Source organism: Canis lupus, chromosome 28 (genome assembly GCF_048164855.1).
Source record: "Canis lupus baileyi chromosome 28, mCanLup2.hap1, whole genome shotgun sequence".
In the NCBI taxonomy this organism is placed as follows: domain Eukaryota; kingdom Metazoa; phylum Chordata; class Mammalia; order Carnivora; family Canidae; genus Canis; species Canis lupus.
Window position 1 is genome coordinate 28,104,804 of NC_132865.1, and position 24,105 is coordinate 28,128,908.

At 36.7% G+C, this 24,105-nt stretch overlaps 1 long non-coding RNA gene across 6 annotated transcripts in view; it reads left to right on the forward strand.

The window, feature by feature from the left end:
• LOC140620347 (uncharacterized) overlaps positions 1–18,453 on the forward strand; it is a 445,283-nt gene extending 426,830 nt beyond the window's left edge. For all 6 annotated transcript variants that reach the window (XR_012020156.1, XR_012020151.1, XR_012020152.1 and 3 more), the window contains 6 exons: positions 1,594–1,622; positions 1,742–1,809; positions 3,665–3,840; positions 13,293–13,526; positions 15,869–15,893; positions 17,617–18,453. This is a non-coding gene — a long non-coding RNA (uncharacterized lncRNA). The remainder of the gene's footprint in view (positions 1–1,593; positions 1,623–1,741; positions 1,810–3,664; positions 3,841–13,292; positions 13,527–15,868; positions 15,894–17,616) is intronic.
• The last annotated feature ends 5,652 nt before the right edge of the window (positions 18,454–24,105 follow it).

Here is a 24,105-nt window from a genome sequence, read left to right on the forward strand (position 1 = left end):
CCCACTGAGCTGGAGCCTCATGTGGGGCTCAAAGCCTGGCACCATCTCACAACCCAGAGATCATGACCTGAGCCAAAATCGATAGTTGGATGCTTAACCCACTGATCCATCCAGATGTTCATGAATTATATAATATTCTTAAAAGACAAAATGCTAGAAATGAAAAATATTGTTGACCAAAGTTAAGGAAAGGATAAGGGTTGGAGGGAAGAGAATGTGGCTGTAAAAGTACAATGTGCACAATCCTTGTGATGGAAATGTTCTGGATTGTGTCCATGTAAATATTCTGGTTGTGATACTGGGTCATAGTATCGCAAAATGTTATCATGAGAAGCATCAGGTTCATGGTTACGTGGGTGCTCTTGGTATTGTTTCATACAGCTGCATGTAAATCCTCAATTACCTCTACATAAAATGTTTAAACAACTGAAAATATTAAATCTTAGAGTTACCAACATCAAAGAAGAAATCATAATTACTGCATTAAATAGATTATACTTTTTGGTCGCCAGGGTGGCTCAGTCAATTAGACATCCAACTCTTGGTCCAACCAGGGTCATGATTTCAGAGTCCTCGGATCAAGCCTTGCATCTGGCTCTGCACTCAGTACAGAGTCTGTTTGTCTCTCTCCCTCTCTCTGGGCTCCTCTCCCCTGCCCATGTGCTCTCTCTCTTTGTTTCTCCTTCTCAAATAAATAAACAAATAAATAATCTTAAAAAAAATAGAGTATACTTTTGAACAATTAGGTTCATTAATATCTTAAGAATTTTAAAAAGTAAAACCTACTACCTATGCCTTTTATAGACCTTTCTGTCTTCAAGTGCTGTGAATAGACTGAAATGAACTCTGGAGTAACATAATTCAAAACAGCCTCGACAAAATTACAAATGATCATTTAGTATTTCCTAACAAAGCAAAGAGACTAGAGAACTTTGGTTCTGTCAAAATCATTGCAAAATTGCCACAAATTAAAATAGAGTGAAAATTTGAGTGATAAGCAAACCTAGAAGAAGAATTTAAAAAGCACTACAGTCATGTAAGTGTTAATGTACATTTCTAAAAACCCCAGTTCACATGTTTATGTACTTCCCAAAGACCTTCGTGTTCTAGTATTTTAATATATGCCTTGGGTGTTTATTAATAGGCACTTTGGAAAATCATTCAGGCCACTGGCTTTCTTCCTTTTAGTGCTGGGAAATAGTAATTTACTAAATAGCAACTCATTAATGTGAAAGAGTTAATGGAAAAACTGTGTTATGCATTTTGATAATCTACTTCAATAAATATAACCACATAATGATGATTATTTAGAAATATAAGTAGCAACAGTAAATCTAAATAAAGACATTATTTATAAAATTGGGACTAGTAATATTTTCCCACATATTGGTAGGATAAAAGTTATTATTATTATTTTTTGGTCTCTTTATTCTAGATTGTTGGTAATTTGGAAATAAGAAGAAAAATAAATTATGTCTGGGGAAGTCCAGAGAAAAGAATCTGGATTCAGGGTGATTACTGCATGTTCTTTATCCTTGAAATTGTTCTGGGTATTATCAAGTAATATATATTTCCTCCCCTTTTACTTCACAGGGTGAAGCATTCCAGTCATCACTGTGCTGGTGAGTCTCCTCTGCTTTTTCTGTGTCACTGTTTCTCACTGAAAAGGATCTGAAATGATGCAGGGATGAGGGATACATACTGTAAGATCAGTCCTTTCTTTTCCTTTCCTTCGCTATAGCCAATATGAATGAAGACCCAGAGGGAAAAGGAGGCAGAGGAGCTGCCAAAAACAGGCAATGGAAGAAAGTAAGTGAGATGGGAAGAAGAGTCACCAGACGCATCCTGGGATGAAAATGAAAAGATGTTGAAGATTTGTCATTTTCATTGTTACCATTTTATGTTATATTTTGAATACAAGAGCTTTTGTGGAGGAAGTGTGTGTGGTTTTAAATAATGGTTTACAGAAAATTCATCTTTAATTTAATGTACCTGTTCCTCATAGGATTTTTAAATCTGTTTATTCCTGAGCACTAAAGAGATTCATAAGCAAAAACAAAACAAAGCAAACAAAAAAAGCTCTCTATAAGTGAAAGGGTGGAATTCTAATTATTTATCAAATTTGTTCAGTTATTATCATCATGGGATAGCTACATATTTGCATTCATTTTTTTCCTAAATACATACTGTTTAATTGAATATTCACTAATCTGCATAATTCACTTTTTTTAAAGCTTTCTATACTTCTTGTTTGCACTTTTGAGGTCCAGAATTTTATTTTATTTTATTTTATTTTATTTTATTTTATTTTATTAATTAATTAATTAATTAATTTATTTATTTATTTATTTATTTATTTTTTGTGAAAGAAGGAGCAAGGGGAGGGGCAGAGGGACAGAGAGAAAATCTCAAGTAGACTTCACACTGAGTGAAGAGCCAGCCTTAGGGCTTGATCTCACAACCCTGAGATCATGACCAGAGCCAAAACCAAGTGTCAGACACTTAACCAACTAGGCCACTCAAGCACCCTGAGGCCTGGAATTTTAGAAAACGCTTCTGACAAGAGTATATTTCAACCTGGTAGGAATTACCCTTGCTTGATAACCTTGACTGGTCAATAACCATGGATGAGCCATGGATTGATTTGTTTTTAATAACGAGGTCTTAGCCCCTATGATAGTCATTTCTATCTAATGTGGAGTTTGGAACAGCATCCCATTTTCTTCTGATGCTCTGTGAACTGCCCTCCTCTACTTGCTAAAAAGTATGCCAGTCCCAGCCTAGTGGTAACTAACTTGTAGCATTATTCAGCGTGAGACTAGCCCATAAAAGGATAATGTATTTGGATATTTTGATGATGCTTCACAGAGACTGGATCTCCAAAGCCTGTGTTCCACTTGCCCCTAGGATAAGGAAACTGGTGGAGGTACTCTGCAAGGAAAAGGAAATAATGTATTTACTCGCCCCCCCCCCCCCCAGAGTCTTTGAAGAGGCAGAAAGTCTGGTGGGGAATTACAGCACTGTGTAATCTGCTCTTTGCCTCTCTTTTAAAGAGGGCCTAGGACATAGCCCATGCCAGATACATACAGCATCTGCTCTTCTTTCTTTGGCACCCTATTCTCAGTGTCAGGAGGCTGGACCTCATGGACCACATCAGCTAGCTCCTCACAGGCTAATAGCTGGATTTAGCAAATGAGGAATCTTGGCAAGAGAAGGAGGGGGAAAATGAAGTCATGGCACATTTCCTCCTGGCTCCCTCTACTTAAGAGCTTGCCTCAGACTGATGGTATCTCTTGATGGAAGGTCACTTCTCTCCAATACTCCTTTTGTACATAACTATTCTGTTTCAGCAATTCCTCCCATGCACCATCCCTCAGGAATAGAAGTAGTAACAGCCCACTCCTTTAGCCCCAGAGTCTTCTCTCATGTTTTCCCCACTCTCTACACACATTTTTGTGAATAATCCTTTTGAAAATAGGTCCTCCTTGAGTTATGATAATTTGTATGTGTTATCTGTTTCCTGTTGGAATCCTAGTTGACAAATACAGTCAATAATGAATAGTTTATTAAATATTTACTATTCCAAGAGATTTATGGGTATTGAATCATTAAATCCACTTATGAGGACAAATCAGGAGATACTATGATTATCCCCATTTTACAGCCGAGGAGAGATTAAACCATACGCACAAGGCGCACAGCAAGAAAGCGGTGAGATGTGATTTGCACCAGAGTGTTCTGTCTCCGGAGCTTGGGCCCTGCGCAAATACCCATTCAATGAATGAATGCAGCTAGAAATGCATGAGGGGTGCAGTTTTCCTGTTCCTTCAGAAGTACTGGGTATGATAATTTACATTTTTAGCTAATTTAATCTATAAAGAGTTACTTCATTTTAATTTGCATTTTGTTGATTAATGATGAATATTTATTTCCGTATGTTATCCCTAGCCACTTGTCCTCAAAAGAGATTGTCTTTTTGTGGTCTTTGACTATTTCTCTATTAAAATCATTGAGTTTTCCTATTTTATGGGTTCTTTATATAATCAAATTTCCCAGTTTTTTACATTTTTATTTTTATTATATTTTTGACACAAAATTACATTTTTTGTAACTTCACTTAGAAAAGGTGATTTTATTATTTAAGAAAGACATGGCCATTGAAATATGTTTATTAAACACATAGAAGGAAAGGAAATAAAATAAAACTCCTTTAGAATCATGCTAGTCAGAGATATTTGTTGTTCCCAATTTGAGCTATTTTCATGTAGGTTTTATTTAATGTTTGTAAATGATGTTTTACAATATATCGTGTTTTGAAACTTTTAAATTTAAAACACTGTGAATATCTTTGCATGTCTTCACATTTTTGTGTATGGTATCTGATTTTATTTCCATATATAACATTTGTAATTAAAATAAAATGCATGCTTACTGTAAAATATTCAACTAATAAAAAATTTCCCTCTGTCATCACTGCCCATACGCTGCATGGGGAGACACTCATAGCAATTTGTTGTATAGCCTCAGGATTTCTTTTTACATACATACAAACACATACATAGATGTGTTATCACATGGGCACATGGTTGGTTTAATTAATCTTCTATTTTTGAATATTTATGTTGTTTCCAGATTTTTACGTTATATTGAAATCCAAGACTCTCAATAGCTGACATACTCAAAGATACATAGACACTGTCTTTGAGATAAACACTGACCAACAGCTCAAACAAACTGTACATTTTTGTAGACCGTATTTTCTTCCAGGACTCCTCAAAAAGAAAATGGTAAAATAATGAACCACATCTTACAATGTATTAATAATAAACATAAAAAATTGCTTCAAAAGGGAGATTTCTTTTTGAAATAGTTATATTGCATTATAAAAAATAACACATATTTATTGTAGAAAACTTGAAAACTACACATAAAAAATCTAAATAAAAATTCCCCCAAATCTCAGTACCCCAAAATAGTCATATTTTAATGTAAATTCATTTATAGTGCTTTCTTTTTGTGATATGATCACACTTTACTATTATCAAATATTCAAGAGCAGGAACAAAGGATTGGAGTGAACAGTTTCTGATAGGGTGCCACATGCGCAAGGAGACTGGTTTCCCTGCATCCTACTTTATGGCATTTAAAAAGCTCTGACCGCCTCCCTATCTCCATTTGATACCAGTGCTTCCTATTGATTATGATCACCAATACCCTCCCAGTAAAATCCAGAATGGTTTCCATGATTTGATGCCAAGAGCCTTAAATGATACGCTGTGTAAGGAGGATTTCCATATTATTTTTCCAAATTACTTTTTAGCTTTCACAACACCATCTGTTGAATAATTCTTATCTTTGTCCTTTCTCACTCAAAACATTCTGTTAAATAACTAAGTCTCTTTCTAGGCCGTATTCTTCTTTTAATCTATCTGCATAATTTTCAACTATATGATTTTGTTGTTTGCACCTTCATTCATTCAACAAATATTTATTGAGCAGTTATGTTATTTGTGTTAGCATAACAGTGATCAAAACTAACAAAGAGGGGCAAAGACAAAGAGTATAGTGGGCTATGCTATTTTATGGTGAGTGATAGAGAAGATTTCCTGGATAAAGTGACAATTGAGCAAGAAACCAAGTAAGGAGGTTAAGAGCTATGTGACTATTTAAAGAACAAGAATTCCAGTTGGGAGTTGAAAGGGAAACATGAGAGTGGAAATCTTGAGCTCAGGCAGGACTGGCATATTTCAGGAAGTGCAAAAGAGTCAATATGGTTGAAATGAAGTGATTGGGAGTAAGAAGTATGAAAAGAGATCAGGGAGGGGCTGGGGTCTGGTGACTCTGAGCATGTGGGCCCCTAGAAGACCTTTCCCTTTTATTCTAAGAGAGATGAGAAGACATGAGAATCTGAGCCAGGGAGTGAAATTCATGACATTGCTGGCTCTTGTTTTGAAAATAGAACATGGTGGGCAATAGACAGGGCAAGAATGAAAGCCTGGCCACTAATTAGGAGGCCATTGCAATAATTTAGGTGAAAGCTTTATGATGTATCAGAAATGGAGTAATAACATTTGGAAGGGCTGGGGAAGATTAGTTGTGAGCCTCCAGAAAACTAGAGTCACAATCTAATAATCTTTATATTCTGATTATCAGCTAGCCTAGCCATTCCACACATCCCACACATCCCACAAATATTTCTTGAATGAACTCCCTTATGGGACGTCCAAGGCCACAGCCTGCTGGACTTCCAGGCCAGAGGTTTTGCCTTTTTGCTAATGTCTCTCTACTTTTGGTCTCTTCCTCTCAGAGAAAGGGTTCCACAGAGTCACCTTGTTTTCTGCTCTTCAGAGCTTTTCTTAAATACTCCATCTTCTTCTGGCATGTCTTTTCCATAGACAACTTTTACCCTTTTAAAATTTGGTGAAGGGATGCCTGGGTGGCTCAGCGATTGGGCATCTGCCTTTGTCTCAGGGCGTGAAACCAGGGTCCAGGATCGAGTCCCACAATCAGGCTTTTTGCAGAGAGCCTCCTTCTCCCTCTGCCTATGTCTCTGCTTCTCTCTGTGTGTCTCTCATGAATAAATAAATAAAGATCTTTAAAAAAACTTGGTGAATATTGTACCATTCATTCATTTCTCAAACAGATATTTACTGAGCACCTCATATCCATTGGGCACTCTGTTAGGCTCTTATAGTAAATGTATCAGGAAGTAAAATAGACAAAATGCCTGCCTACAGGGAGATTCTATTCCAGCAGAGGAAGAGAGAAAGCAAAAAATAAACACAAAATGGAAGTAAATGGTGGGGTACACTAGAAGGCGGGACATGCATGCTATCAGTAGATGCCAGGAATGCACTTGAGATCAGGGCTCAGGGTTGGGGGCAGAGGCAGGTACAGGACTAATTTGGAGGGCAATTCAGATTCACAGTGAGCAGCTACATGGGCTCTGTCTAACATTGCACCAATGATTCTTGCTTAATCCTCAAAATAGGGCTTCCGAGTTTCCTATTATTTCTTTTCAGTTCATTTTTTTCATAGGTATCCCTGATATTCACTTTCTAACAGGATGTTAAAATACATTTACTAATTTTAAGAATCATAACAACATACATATATGGAACATTTTATAGTTTCTGTTGATTTTTAATGCAATGATTTTTTTTTGGCTTTGAGCCATGATGCCAGAAAATTGTGTAGTTAAATGCATACTAACATGAATTAAAACCAAGGGAAGCAGAACTCACAAAGAGTTTATCATTTGTCCCCAGCTACATATATTGAATCAAAAAATCTTAGGGTTCACAAAGTCCAATTTGTTAAATGAGATTTGTGATTTTGTTTTATATGTACATAAAATTTTCTCTTATAAGCCTATTTATTGATAGAGTCTGTGAGAATTTTGAACTCATAATAATGACAGAAAATGTGGGGGAAAAAAGTCAAGAAGGAAGAATATTGTATAAGAGGCAAATGGGGAGGAAATCTAATCAATTTTCATGAGACCATATGACCAGACCTTGAAAGGGTCTACTTACTCACCACAGGTCATCTATACAAGTCGCATTTTAGACACCCACCCCTCTTCACACAAAGTAAGTTAGCTTCCTCCTAGAGAAGAAGGCACCCTCCAGAGTCTCAAATCAGTCATTGTTAGGAAATCTAATGTTAACCGAATGCCTCCTTTTCTCTGCACCATTCCTCCTATTTTGCTCTAATATTTTAAACCTGGTTCTCAGTAAGTTGCTTTTGTCTCTTAATACAGAACCATGTGCCTTAAGCTTGCTCAATGTGATGATGTAAATGAGGCTTTGCTTGATAAATTAATAGGATGGGGAACAATGTTTCATCTGATTTGAACAGCAAAGAATAAATCCCTAACCTCTCACTTTCATTTTTCACAGAAAGATTATATAATGCTGTGAGGAAGGAATCCAAATTAGCCTGGTCTATGTAGTCTTCTAACACAGTAGTTGTTGCAGGATCTGTTCTGGGAGGATATCAAGAAGGACGGTTACAGAGTGGTCAGTCCAAGAAAAATCAGAGATAACCTCCTTCTGATACCACCGTGGTCTCCTGCACTTTCTATGGTAATCTTACTGCCAATAAATCTCTCTTTCTTCAAATTATAATACCATCCTACTGGGTCATTTATTGGAATGACTACCCCATCTCTTCCTACTGTGATATTATAGGAAAATACTTAGTTTCCAATAATCACATTTTCTATGCTGTATCCTATCAAAGTATGAGTTAATACTCCCTTTTGGCTAGTGTTTTTATTTAAGAAGCAAAATTACCACTTTAGGAAGAATTAAAGAGTATAATTTCTTTAAAAAAAGATCTAAACATTCCATGCCAAATGCCATACAAAATACAATATAAAACAGATCACCAAACTCTCTGATTCATTTGTGGCGGTTAGCCCTGCTGGTTATCCACAAAGTGTGCATAACTGATGTCTTCAACTGAATTGTATTGCATGGTTTCATATGACAGCAGAGGGAAATGACTTGGAAAATACAAAAAAAAAAAAAAGTATAAAACTTTAGAACAACAGCTTAAAGTGTTTAATGAACTATAAACAGCTTCCACTGTTTAAATGTCTATGAGCAGTGCAATGACAAAGAACAGCAAGGAAGGAATAGAACACTGTGCAGTTTATAATTAGAGCTATTAAGAGTACTAAAGTGAATATAGAAAGCAGCTACTAAAAGCGAGCTGCTCACCAAACCTTATACAAAACACACACTCGAGGGTGCGTCTACACTAGCCCTTTAAAAGGAAACACATTAAAGCACATTTATATCTGCTTGGTGTCAGCATGTAGGCAACAAAAATGCATTACTCCCAAAGAATGCTTTCTATTATGTGCAATAACATCTATATTATACATCACAATGATGGGCATTATTGTGGTGTCATTGCCATAGCTTTCAACATTAACACTATGGGAAAATGGACTCTTTCCGAGCACCGTAAGCGAAAAAAATGCTTGGTGGAAAACATAATGTTCATCAGTGAATTCATGTTACTCCCAAATGAATTTTATTTGTCAATAATGCATAAATGTGCCTCATGCAGGTATGTCCAAGATTTTTCCGTTTTACTTTTTATACTTGGAGGATTTTGAGCAACTCATTTATTATGAATGAGCTGTTTTAGAGTTATAGTGAGCTACTTGGTGCTGTTAATTACAGTGTGACTTGGAGTCTAAGAAGAGCCATGTGTGAAAAGGGACAGAGAGGCTGTGCCAGGAACGTGTCATATTCCTTAGAGTGCCTATAACTCATAGTGCCCACGATAAAACAAAACACAACAGAACAAACAAACAGAAACCACTGCTCTACAAGGTTCAGTGCACTGTCTTTGTTCATACCCTAGTTATCTTAACTGCTTGAAATGACTTCTTTGCCATCGTCTGTTATAGCACAAGGTGTCTGCAAATGTCAGTGGCACAATTCAAATACGGGTAAGTTCAAGGAAAGGCTGGTGATCACCCATTTTCATATGATTGATTGATTGATTACGCTGAGTCCCCTAAGGCCTTTGTCTGTAAAAGATGCAGGCTTGAGAGTATGAATGTTGGCCCACATCTTCTTCTATTACTAACAAGCAGGCTGGCTTTGCATTTTGACTCAAGCTCAGTATCTCGGTGTCCTCTTTTAAATAATGCACATTTTGTCACCAAGTTCATAGGCTTTTGTTAGACTAACTAGACTGCATACATACATTTGTACAAAATTCATACATGTAGCATCTGGTTCAATAAATAGGACTTCAACACCTCAGTCCTGGTTCTTATGGCTAATAATTCCTAAAGATAATAATGCTTTTCTGTTGTTGTCTTTACTGATCTGAGAGGCAGAATCAGAAATTTTCTGTTTGAAATACCTCTTTACCCACACTCAAAATGGAGAAAGTAGATGTTTGAATGGGTTGTGTAATTGCGACTATTTGGTTTCCCATTTGAACTTTCATGTTAGACAGCATGTAACTTTATAGAGTGGTTAATACAATGAGGAAATGGTGCTCCAGGGGCCCTTTCAGGGTCCAGGGACCCTCCTCCAGAAACCAATGGTTCTATCAGGTCTCACCCTGCAGCTGACGCAGAGATAGTCTGCATGTACCCTCCTCCTGCTATAGGCAAAACCCTTGGGACTAGATATTGCTGAGGGGCTGGTCATGTGCCATATGATACAGACACCTAAGCAGAACAAAGAATACACCTTTAATTACATATGCAAAGATCTTTTTTCCCAAATTATCATACGTTCTAAAAATTAAGACATGGATATAACCTTTTTAAGGGCCACCATTCAACTCAGTATACTAGCTTATAAAGAAAATAATTAAACTCCTTCATGTAGCATCAGAAGGCCTTCATCTAAATCTGGACTCTACTGAATCCCTTGGATATTATGCTCAGCCATGCTAAACTGCTTGCCATTTCCTGAATGCCTCTTCCCATTCACCTCTCAGGGCCTTTGCTCACTGCTTTATCTGCCAAGCATTAGCTTCATTATTTTTCTGCCTACCAAATGCAATGCATCTTTTAAGACTCAGTTCAAGCATTACTTCCTTTATGAACTGTGTCCTGAGTCCTGAGCCTGCTTTACTCTCTATTATCACGGAGTTCACAAAGAAGTATTGTGACACTATTGTAATCACATGTACTTTTATTACATTAACATTTTGAAGCTCGTTTGTCACTGTCTGGTTCCTCCTACCCTCAATCACCTGCCTTCATCCTCATCAGCCTATGTTTTTTATCTTTAAATTTACATCTCATAGAATTTTCATCTCCAGAGTCTGGTATGACACTTGGCATATGGTAGGCTTTTATAAAAGGTTGCTAAATAACATTGACAACTGAGTACCTATTATATACTAGTCACCTCACAGGGAATTTATGTATGAGACAATATTGGCTATAATCTTCAAAACAAGACTGGAAGGCAAGTATTCCTAGTCCTATTTTAGCAATGCAAAACTAAGACTTAGAGTAGTAAATAGCTTGCTCAAGGCCATAGAGAAAATAATTGGAAAAATTAGTATTTGAACCAAACTTATCCAACTTGAGCCAATGTTATTTTCATTTTAAAATATTGATCACCTAAATGTTGTTATTATAACGTAAGGGGTGCTTGAGTGGCTCAGTCAGTTAAACATCTGCCTTCAACTCAGGTCATGATCCCAGGGTCCTGGGATTGAGCCCACATCGACTCTGTTCAGCAGAGTGTCTGCTTCTTCTTCTCTCTTTCCTTCTCCCCCTGGCTCATGCATGCTCTCTCTCTCTCTCTGTCTCTCTCTCTCAAAACAAATAAAATCTAAAAAAAAAAAAAAAAAAAAAAAGATATTTGTGTGAGTAATTAGAGTTGGTAGAATAGGATTTTGGAACTATAGACATCTGAATTGTAGATAAAAACTTTATTAAAATAATGTTTTTGGATTACCTACTATGTGCCAGGTATTATTCTAGCACCAGGGATATAGCTGTGAATAAATAAGTCCAAGTCCCTGCTCTTACAGAGTTTACATTTAGAGTTTAGTCCCTGCTGATACAGAGTTTACACAGTGGAAAGGAGGGGAGCAAATGAATAAAGCTTAGGCAGTGATGAGTCTAAAGAGAAGAAAGTGAATCAGAGTAAGAAAACAGAGTGATGCAGAGGTCTTTTTATAGAGGATTATCAGTCCTTTTTTTAAGGGTCTGCCATTTGAGCCAAGATCTCAATGAAGTAATGGCAAAGAACAGCCATGAGGCAACTGGGAAATGACCATTATGGGCAGGGAACAACTAGCATAAAAGCTTTGCATTGGGAAGCTCTGGAGAGCATTAGGAAGCCAAGGACAGCAAGGAGGCCAGTGTGGACAGAATGGAACAGTCAATGGGAAGAAAGAATGAGATCCATCCCAGAGGGAGTGAGGGAACCACATGTGTAGGTCTTATCAGATACTGAATTTTTCTGTGAGATGGAAAGCCTTGGAGGTTTCTGAGCACAAGTATGAATATGATCTGACTTAGGTTTTAAAGGGTCATTCAGGGTGTGAAAAGAGTCAAGAGGTCTTCAGATTGTTGGAAACAATCATGGTAGTGGCTTCCTCAGCAAGGAGGCAGAGGGGTTAGGAGGAATTAGTGGATATATATATATACCAAAGTTAGACCCAAGAGAAGATGCCCTAGATGTGGGATGTTAATAGAAAGCAGATTGGAGGGTGACCCCCATGTTTGGAGAGTCTTTAGTCTCTACATGTTATCTCAAGTCATGAAAATGAGAGAGGTAACCTGTGGTAAGTAACAAGTGCTGTGAAACACTTACATTTATAACAGCATTTATAAACTCCTACATTTATAACCAACAGAAAAATAATGAGAGCCAATGTGAGCCACATATGCATTCTTAAACACTCCTGCAGCAACATTAAGTCAAAAGTAACAAGAGAAATGCATTTAAATATGCACTTTGCTTATCCCAGTACATCTAAAATTCTACCAACATGTAATTATTATAAAATACAGTTGATCTTCATTATTTGTGGATTTGGTATTTGTAAATTTACCTAAGAGCCAATATTTACTGTAACCCCCAAATCAAAATATTCAGCACTTTTACAATCATTCATCGACATGCACAGAGTGGTAAAAAGTCGGGTAACTGGACACACACATTCCCTGAAGTCAAACTAGGTGACGCTCTATCTCCCTGTTTCAGCTCTCACACTTTTTTTTTTTTTTTTTCAGCTCTCACACTTTAAAACAAGTGTTCTTTTCAAGGTATATTCAGTGCCATATTCACCACAACTTTTTGTCCTTTTTGATGGTGATTTTGCTATTTAAAATGGTCCCCAAGCATAGCTCTGAAGCTCTGAAGTTCTGTCTAGCATTCCTAAGTACAAGAAGGCTGGGTTGTGTCTTAAGGCGAAAACAAAGTGTATTAGACTAAGCTTTGTTCAGGCAGGAATTATAATGCTATTGGCCATGAGTTCAATGTTATGAATCAACAATATAGATTAAATAAGAAGTCTTTAATGAGAAACACACATAACACAAGGTTACATATTGATTGGTAGCTGAAAGTATTGTGACCAAAGGATTACAGGAACATACCCCTGTGTTCCTCCTGGAAGCAATGGTTCAGTATTCACTAATTTGTGTTCCCAGAATATTATAGAACATAACTACTGCAAATAATGAGTTGATTGTTTATTAATGAGATAATTTACATGAGATTTTCATACTAAGTGTTCAAATTCTGGTGTGCATAATAACATCCTCATATCTTAATTTGAACTAGCCACATTTGAGAAGTCTAATAGTCACATGTGACTACTGACTGCCATTTTGGACACCAGAGAATTAGAACTAAGATAGAGGTGAAGGAAACAGCAGAGAAGACTAAAAAGGAATGGCTGGAGAGTCAGAGAAGAAAAACCAGAGAAGTTCAATGGTGTGGAAGAGGGCATGAAGTGCGAAGTTGCGCAAAGAGAAAGTTCCATTCATTTGGAAAGTTCCTGAGACAGCAAGGACAGTGAGTGCTTTATTTCTGGCTGCATAGACTTTATCATTTATCTTAGCAAGTGATACGTGGTTCAAAAATGATGACTGAGAGCAGGTGAAATCATTATGACTAGGGGGTAAAAAGTGGAGAAATTGGGTCGAAAATCCTTTAAAGAAGCTTGGCTATGAAAAAGAGCTTGGATGTTGATTGCATATGTGAAAAGATATTAATGAATGCTAATTGTGAGCACAAACACCCAAAAGTATAGGGAATTGCCGGCCTATTTGTGAAGCCTACTAAGAAGGAATCGCTAGAACTTTCGGTATTTTTCCTGAACAGTAAGTACCAACTGCTCATTTTTTTCCCTGGGGAGGAACACAGAACGCATAGCAACAGATTTGACAGTTGTGCAATTTGCAACATGGAAAATGAAATCAAATAAAGTCAGCAGCCTTGTGGCAGGGCTTCACTGGTAAGGAAAAGAGCTCTCATTTTTCTTTTCTAGGCATGTGATTGCGAAATACCTCTCCCATGGTATTAGAATTGGACTGATTTTCAACTTAACAATTTTGCTCTGCAGGGTGATTGGAGGTAAACAATTAAAAAAAAAGTGTTGCCTCATGTTTTTGCTGATTTTTTAGTTTGTATTAAGTTTCAGGTCAGTCTGTGCGTACAAGCCTTATGGCACTATGGACCTGTGTACATGGAATGTCTCACAAGTACTGTGTTGGCCAATGTTTGTTACTCCTGGTTCTGAGGTAGTTTAGAGAGCAGGAAGCCTCCTGGAGTCACAGGTTTCTAGAGGGTCACTGGCACCTAAGAGAGCACTAAAAACTCCATGTCCTCATCTTACTAACTACTCTGCAAAGTGATATGTTGTCCAAAATGTTTTCAAATGGGAAACCAAATAGTTGCAACTACACTTATGCAACCCACTCAGACTTCTACTTTCTTCATTTTGAGTGTGGGTAAAACAATATTTCAAGAAAGGACCTATTTTCTGCATGATAAATTATCATGTTAATTATTTGAAGAAAGCTTATAAACATAAATTCTGATTATGTTTCAGAAGTGGTGCTTATAAACCAAAGCATAAGAGATAGTATATTTTTTAATAGATCGTGACCACAAAAGAGTGCTCCTAAAATATAGGTATTTGTTTCTTTATTTATTTGACAGTAGTAATATTATTCTTTTATGGTGGATAGGAGACTCCCTTCTGTGAGACACTGTAACCTGTCCCCAGTCTTTGTTGGTGAGGTTTGAGAAATCTGCTTTGGGCAGAGGATGACTTTTCTGGGCACAGTGTAACAGTGTATAGCCTCCTCTTGAAAATATCCCTTATCTCCAATAAAAATTTGAACCTACCAATCATTAGTAAATGCCTTATATAAACCCGAGAAGGATCTAGTTTCAACATATCAGGGTCAAAATAGAATCATGTTGGAAACAGTGATACTTGACATCAGGGTTTACAAATAAATGTATTCACTTATACCTCACACTTCTTTATATAATAAGATTTGGGGTACCTTATAATAACAGGGCCACAGAAAGCTATTAATGACTTCTGATGGACACAATTCACTAGGCTTCTGAATTATTTGCCAATAACACTCTTCTGCAAAGGCACTGTGCCAACACAAAACAGATGGTGTCAATTGCAACTCTGCTCCCTCTTGCGATAAGATAAAGTAGGAGAGGGCACCAAGAAGGTCCATAAAATTGGCTCTATTATCATAGAACAAAAAAATCTGAAAAAATGAATTGTGCACTCAGTAGACCAAACCCATTGTAACACATGCAGAGTAGCACCTACCAGCAATCTAATGCTGGAAGAAAATACATAGTGAGTGATGGAAAACAGATGGAGAAGGGTGGAGACGTGAAAGGATGAAACCATTAGCAACATTCGAAGGGTCACTGGACATAGCTGGAAGTCAGTTGCATCACACCACACACCCACTGAAATAGTTCACATGGAGATCATCAGATTCTTTTCATATGTATCTGAATTTATAGCAGTGTATTTTCTCTTTCACAAACACTTAGACTCTTTCAGATCACTTGAGGTTTAATTTTACACACCGAAGGCAAATTTATTAAACCGCTAACTGTTCTGAACATCACCTGGTTATTTAGAAGCAGTTTGCATTGTTCCACAGTGTGTACTGGATTTAAAAGAGCTCCATACCCAGTGCTATATGAGTTTATTTTATTTAGTTGCATTAGCTTTTGATGAAAACTCAGCTTTCAATTTCAGGTGCAGCCATATGTGAATTAAATGAGTATTATGTATGTCACAGCACCTTGAAATTTAATGTGCATGCTTTAGTCACAAGTTTACCATCTCCTTTTTGTCTTAAAACCAGGTCTTTGTGTGTTCCACGAGAGCAGGTAAGAGTGTGTTGATGCGTTTCAGTGGCTACAAGAAAAACAATTGAATTGGGGGGTAAAACACTCAATCTTTCTTACTTTGTCCAAAGCTAATCATCCTTTAACAGTAACTAAAATATTAGTCTTTGTTACGTGTTAATGATGTTTGGGCCATATTTTAAGAAAGTCAATAAAATGTGAAACTTTTTCAACATTTCTTTAGAGCCTATAGTTTCCTCTTTAATGCCTCGTCATTCTGAAGAGGCTGGCTGTCTTATTGCCAAATTTCCACCTCTTTTTGCCTTTGCTGGATTTAGTCAGTACAAGCCAGACCTCTAATGTTATTTTAATGTTGGGGAGGGGGTTCATTTAATTCAAATATATTTTCATTTTAAAGTTATAATGACTAAGTACACCTGCTCACTTAAAAATTAGCACCTAGTTAGGCAGTTTTCAATAGCCTAATCATCTTTTGATTGTCTCCACTTGTATCATAGACAGTTCACCTGCTCTTCATCTAAACTTAAATGTTTCCTGTTTACACGTCTGAAAACACTGAAAGATGATAATATTTAGAAAACAAAGAAAACTGAAACCTACATTCAAATGCATTATTTATATAATTATCCTGTAATTAAAGTAATTATAGTTTGTGAAAAACGAGACTTTTTTTTAATTTTCATTTAGATTTCTCATGGGATAAACTGTGAACATGTAAAAAGCACACACACACATAAGTTATCAATGATGCTATCTGAACAATAAATAAAATGTTACCTCCAGATTTAGGGATTTGAAATCTGCTTTTTTTCTTTCTGAAACAAATACACGCAGAAAGCCATTCAGTGAGTTAATCCTACAGAAGGGATTACCTAGATTGAACTTTGGGAAATCTTTAATCCTCTATAGTTTCAACAGCAACAATAAGAAAACGTCCCAGTTACACCTTGCTGAGCGATGCACTGGTGCTAAGGATAGTTGGTCATGTCATATAAATGATGAGTCTCCAGCATTTCCTACAAGATTTGGACAGTGTCAGATAAGGCCATGAGACACGAGTGCGCTTGAGGGTGTGCAGAGGAAATGCAGAATTTTCAAAGAGTCCCTGACAAGCACTCACAGTTGGATTTTCATTATCTTCAATGAGAAGGCATATCAGTCAGGTTTTTGCTATACAGTGCCATCCGCATTACTGCTTTTTATATGATTTCAAAGTGGACAGCACAGTTTGTGTCCAGTTTTTCATTCTAAATATCCTATTCAATAGTTATTCTTCTTTTCTATACCTTTAAACAGATTTTTTTTTAAACCACAGTAAGATCACATCACACTTTGGAAGCATTAGTTTGAAAGTGAGCTAATAGATCTGGCTCTGAGACCATCTTCAGAGGCTCCTTTAAAAAAAAATACTTGGAATTGAACCACATAAGTTTTATTTTCTCTATGCTTTTGATCAAGTTTTATGGGAGGAAGTGAAAAGTGCTCAGAATATCCTCATGCAATTTTTACAGAGATTCTATATTCTTGTATATACCCCCACAACACTTTCCAAATACCTGGCTCCAATCCTCATGTAAGGACTCAGGTTGTCCAATTGTTGGTTCTAAGACTAGATCATCACCACTAAAGTTAAAGGGAAAGTGGATGACAAAAAAATATATATATATCTGTGGCCTCGATACTTTTGCTTTCAGGATGCATTAGTGACAGCATCCCGGTGACATCCATCTCTGATTGTCCACAGGTCCTCAACACCTGAAGCTGCTGCCTTTGCTGTCACTCATTCCTTTGTGTACTGACTTCAACAATCCTTAAATACCCAGAACAAGAGAGTAGGAGAGATGAAGCAGTCAACAATGCTACATTCCCAAACATTGACATTTTCTCAGATCGTGACCACAAGGCCTGGACTATAAAGCAGAGATGAATATCCTTTGCCAGAGGGTCAAGCTCACAGTAAATAGGAGGGCAGGAGCCTGAACATCATGAACACTTCTCCACAGAGAATCCATCCTGGATCCCTGGAATCTTGCCACTTGGAAGTCATACCTACACACACGACCTTCAAATCATCTACTTACACTGCCTGGACTCCTCCTCAGGTTAAATTATTGAACTCACAATACCTAAAAGTGACTTTCTGTGAAAATGACCTTTACCAGGAAGCATTAGTACTGTCATCGGTAGAAAAATGGCAGGTATACAAAACTATGTCATCTGAAAGAACAAATAAAGAGAAAATCAGATACTAAGGATGCTGATAAAGTTGAAGTGAAAATTTAATATATTAAACTGTGATAGGTGATCTCTAAGGAGTTTGATTTCAATTGCAGTATTATGTGCTTTTGTAAACAGCTTTTTAAAAGAGACAGAGTAGCACATAATGTTTAACACACTCAGACTACCAGTTAGTTGGTATAATCTTGGCAAAGAAAAAAGAAAATCAGTATATCAAAAACTCCTTTTCTAAAAATACAGGTACTCTGTCAGGAAGGAAAAAATGAGAAAGTCTGGTGAATGCACATTGCCAGTAAAACAGGATAACTGTCTTCAGAAGAGAAAATATAATATGTGCTGTATTATTTTCTATAATTCAGAATAAAAACTTAGAAAACAGCTATTTTGTTTTTGTAACATATGTGTCCACTCATTCATTTATTCATAACAAAATATTTGGAGCAACTTTTATGCATCAGACACTGTTAATGTCCTTGGAAAACAAAACAAAGTCCCTACCCTCAAGGAACTTACATTCTAGTAAAGATACATTAACACAAAGTGATGAAGAGAGATTTTATAGGTTTTATGCCAGGTAGATTATATTATGGGGATACTGCTTACCAAATTCATGCCTCAAAAAGTTTCAGCGAAATAGTTTTTTAAGTTTATTTTTATGTTATGATATATTTATATTGATGCACATTTGACATCTTCCATGACATAAGGGATAGTAATGGAAAGAAAAGCCATGGAAGCATAAACTACATCTAGACATGCAGTGGTCAAAATATCTGTCTAGTGTTTAATGAGATCAGATTTTATAGTCAATCTTTTATAATTTCCATGAAAACAGGACTGGCTGTCATCCTGACCCTCCACTTATTAGCTTCAAGAGCTGGTACAGCTCTTGCTACAGAGTTGGTTATTGATAAATATTTGTTAAATGAATAAATGGATGGATGGATGGATGGATAGATAAGCCACTAGGAAGCATAAAATTAAAGTAGAAGGTCACCTCACTTTCCAATTCTAAACAAAGGATTAGTGAAGTGATTCCCTTGTCCTCAAATAATAAATGCAAGGAGAGTTCCACTGATTGGCTGAATAGTATTCATGACAATAATGTCTTGGAAGTAACAAAAGTAGAATTATATTTTGTTCAGTGAGCAACTAATACTGAATGTAGAAAAGGCCATAAATATTGGCAACGGTAAGGCAAGTTCCTAAACTATAAGTGTGGCATAGTCTCCAGTCTTGAGGAAACAATAGTCCAATTTCAGTGACCAGGATAAGACTGCAGAGATCTTAAAAGGGGTAAATTTCAGGAAAAGCCCAAGTTGAAAACAGAAGCAACACTGCTTATAAAATTAAATGTGAGAGTTGTTTCAGATGTGGTAGATGGGCTTCGCAGTGGGCCCCAAAAGAGAAGCTAAAAATAAATGTTAAGTGTCTGTTTGGAGCTTGCATCTTCTTGATGATTTTCCCAATCCTCCAACCCAAGAGCATTCTTTTCAATTCATCATCACTGAGGTCTTCATTGCATGGAATATATCTATCTCAGTCCGTGATCTTTGTAGGCTATTGGTTTCTCTGAAGTTTGGGAACAAAGCCATAGTCTGAAAGACCTTTTTCCAATAGTTCTCAATTAGTGGGAATTTACTCTGTGTTACCGTGCTGCTTTAGGTACATTGCCTCACTTAATCATCACAACAGGTAGGGATTATATTTTACATTTTATATTTTTCTCATTTTACAGATGAGAAAACTAAATCTCAGAGAAATTAGGTAAATTGCCCAAGATGACACAGGTAGAAGTTAGAGAAGGCAAGATTCAAACCCAGGTCCACCTGACTCTGAAGTCTGCTCTTTGTCTCCATTGCTTTTCTGCTATCTCCTGAGAGCTCAGTTCCACTTTGTATACATTTGACCAGGACATACCGATACCCACTGGCTCTGCTCTAAACTATCTTCCCCAAATATATGAAGAGATTATTATTCATCGAAGAACAAAAAAGTAAAATCCTGGCCAAGGCCAGAACAACTTATTCCCTAAACAAGATTCTGACTTCGCTCTTGGAAGGAACTGGAGGAGAAAGAGATTTTTCTTTCCTAGTTTATCAGAAACTCCATATTCCCTGGCCAAGATAAGAGAGTGAACAGTCTCTCTTTTCACATTCCATGCACTTAAAAAGGCTTGATTTTGCATGGGACTTAGCCTGGCAAACCTACTTGAAAAAAAAAATATCTAAATGAATGTCTAAATTTAAAATCTACTTGCTCTTCCCTGATTGCTTCTGCCTAACAGAAGTCAGTGCTGGTGAATTATTCTTGCTACCTGAAATTGACATCTTCATCTCGATTTGCACATATGCGTGCATATTAATTTAGCCATTTTGCCATTTTGGGATTGTACCCAGCACACAGAGTCTTGAATCTTTCCTCCTTGGGGGTTTGGATGTGATGACAATACTGGGTGTGGAGCCCATTCATCACAAAGCACACATCAGTGTCAGTTCCATGCAGTGTGCAGGTATTTTTTTAATTAGCTTTTTCAGCTCAGAAAGAACTAATTAGGGGTGTGTCCTAGAACAACGATCATCCTGAAGACAACAGATATTTCATCACGTTTCTTCCAGGGTGGCTTTGGATAAGAAGTTTGCACTTGGTGTTCTTTCTTGATTTTAGACAGCCCAGAAGAATCATATAAATTTCCACTATATATATATATATATACACACACACACACATATATATGTATATATATATAGTATATATATGTATATATGTTTTGTAATACATTTAAATTTCCAGTATATTTAAATTTCCACTATATTTAAATTTCCACTATATATATATACATATATATGTATATATGTATTGTATCTCTATCTATGTACATATACTGGGTACTAAAATACATAAATATAGATAGCATATCCATTTCTGTTTCTTACCCAGGCTTTTCTTTGTCTATTTATTCTCTGTGATGGCTAAACACTTTGTGTATCTTCACGTCTGGCTGAGCCACTTAGAAGTCAGTCTCAAAGTCTATTTAATCAATCTGACAACAATTCGTCACCACGTATTCATCAAACGCTTACAAAATTGTCAATAGCACTACACTCAGCTGTGGGGAAAATAAATAGATGCAAAGTAAAAGTAAAAGACAAAGCTTCTGTCCAACAAGGAAGTTATTGTCTGTAATTCATGTGTTTGTATGTTCCAATTACAAAACATTACCTATGTAATTGGCCCTATTCAACTGCTTTTTACCTAACAAATGGCAAATTTGTGGTTCAATGTAACATATTCACGTATGTCATAAATATAAACTTTTTTCAATATAGATAATTTGAGACTAGGATAGAATAAAACATTAGTTGTAGGTAGAAAAAATAAGTGTGAATTAGGAATTGAAGAGTTCTGGTTAAATTGGAAATCATATTACTTCAAAAGAAGTTAACTTTATGGTGGAAAAAAAACCTTTCTTTTCTTTTTTAAAGGTTTATTATTGAGAGAGAGAATGAGAGAGAGCACACATAAGTCCAGGGGAGGGGCAGAAGGAGAGAAACTCTAGCAGACTCCACACTGAGCGCAGGGCCTGACACAGGGCTCCATCTCACGATCCTGAGATCATGGCCTGAGCTGAAATCAAGAGTCAGAGGCCTAAGGACCTGAGCCACCCAGGTACCCCTGGTTTTAAATCTGTTTTTTATCTGCTACCCTGTTACGTCACATGCAATCAAAGGATTCGAAAGGAAAAAATGCTGAGCTACAATTAGTGGACATCAGAGAACAATAGCGACAAATTGATGAGTCCTAATATCACAGCACATCCATGGGTATTAAAGGACAGCTTTAGAAGTTCACATTATAGTCAGGAAATGGACATTGTAATTTGAAGGAATTCTATCAGTTGTCCACACTTATCAGCAATATCCAAATAGTTGGTTTTGTTACAAATTAGATTATACTAAATATTTGAGGATAATAACATCTACTTCTGTGCATGGTGTTCATGACACCATACTAATAAACAAATTTCTCAACATTTCTCCTGGTTATTTCCTCTTGCTATTGGGTCACAATTGCCTGGCCTAAGGCTAACAGATTATTTTACTGGGCTTCCACATTTAAAACTTGATGGCCCATCTGTTTTCCTGTTTTACTGAGCCATTTGTCTGATTAAACCCATTGTTAAACAAAACAACCCAGTATAGCAATTCAGAATGGCAGTTGTGTCAGATTGCAATTTACACCTTTAGAAAGGGATTTAGGAGAACAATATTGTTTTGACACATTCCTTTCAGTTTTAAATCTTCATTCAGATTTATGGCTTTGCTTCTTTGTTTTAATCTTGACAATATGGAGCAGTTTTAAACTGGGGGGGAAAAGTTTAATGCTCATTTCATTGTTTTAAAAAGATATAGCTTCAAAATAGTGGAAAGGACCTGAGAGACCACCATTTTATACTAACTGAAGTACAGAGTTGTTAGGACCCTTGTCCAAAAGTATATAGCCAGTGGGTGGCAAAGTCAAGGTTCCCTGACCCATGGACCTGTGATTGCTCTGCACAGAACTCCCTGTTGAAGACATTATTCTAGTTTCACTGTCACTGAGCTACCATTTTAAGTAGCAAATTGCAAGACTCACAGATTCTTCTACTTTACTTTTATAAATTCTTTATCTGATCAAAGTATTTTATGATTGGCATTTAAGTGTCTCATAAAAGGTTGCACTCTTTTTTATGGTTTTTTTCAACATGTTAATGCTAGTCAAATATTACAAATTATGACAATAATAATAATATATATCATGCCTTTAGTCATTCCATGCTGAATTCGAAGGATACTTAAATGACATATGGAGAAGAACTTTCCATCACTCTGTTCTTGCAAAATATGTTAATTTTTTTTCTTCATAAGAAAGTTGTGGGAAGTTCTTTCTCCATTTGTCATTTAAGCAGAGTAAACTTTAGGTACTATCCACTCTAAAGGCAAGAAGATGGAAGGGTTGATTTCTGGAAGTGCTAAACCCCTTGTATTTATAGAACTGTGCTTGTCTCAAAATAACACTTGTGTTGGTAAATGTTTCTTGGTTTATGGATGTTGGATTCCAGCTTCTTTCAATTTGGTCCAATAAGCAACTACTTTATGTACAGAGCAGGATTAGGCACAGAAGAAACCAACACATCATTAACATTAGTTTTCTGCTGGTTCTTTAACATGCTTCAAACTTCCTCAGTTCCAAGACATTTGTCCCTTCTGCTCCTTTCCCTGGCAAGCCCTCCTCCGTGTTGCTTATGACAAAATTCTGCTTGGCTTTCAAGGTAGACCTTAAATTGTCACTATTCTTATGAATTTTTCCCTCATATTTGTACCTTCCTAAATTTATCTGCGTTTCATTACACATCTTTTAACTTCTGCCATAATGTATAACATATTATCTTTCACTAAAATTGTATATGTGAATATATCTCCACAACTACATTTGAAGTGCCTTGAGGAAAAAAAAAAACATATCTCATTCTGTCTCCTTACAGCACCAGCTACAATGTCCTGCAGAGAAGAAAATTGTGACATATACTGGCTAAGTAAACAGACATTTATAATTATTCAAACGTCTGAGCCTAGAAAATTTTCATGTTTGTGTAGATCTAGGCTGCTTAGAAGCAATAGGCTTAAGCGATGAAGACTTGATCACAGCAAGAGAGCCCCCGGTAACCCCCTGGCTGAACACAGACAGGCCCATCAGGTGACCCATCCTGAAATATCCATAGGCCCTAACTAACCAATGGGCTACCTTACAACCAGACACAAGTACCAAAAAAGGAAAACACTATAAGATCCCATACCTCCTCACCTTCTCCCTTTAAATGCAGCCCCCACCCACTGCCTTCTAGACAGTCTCCACTTTCCAGTCCTGTCCAAGTCTCACTTGTGGTGTATTGCATAAACTTCTATCTCCTTTGTTGTGCCTCAAGTGAATCCTTTCCCAGCCTTGGCCAAGGGGT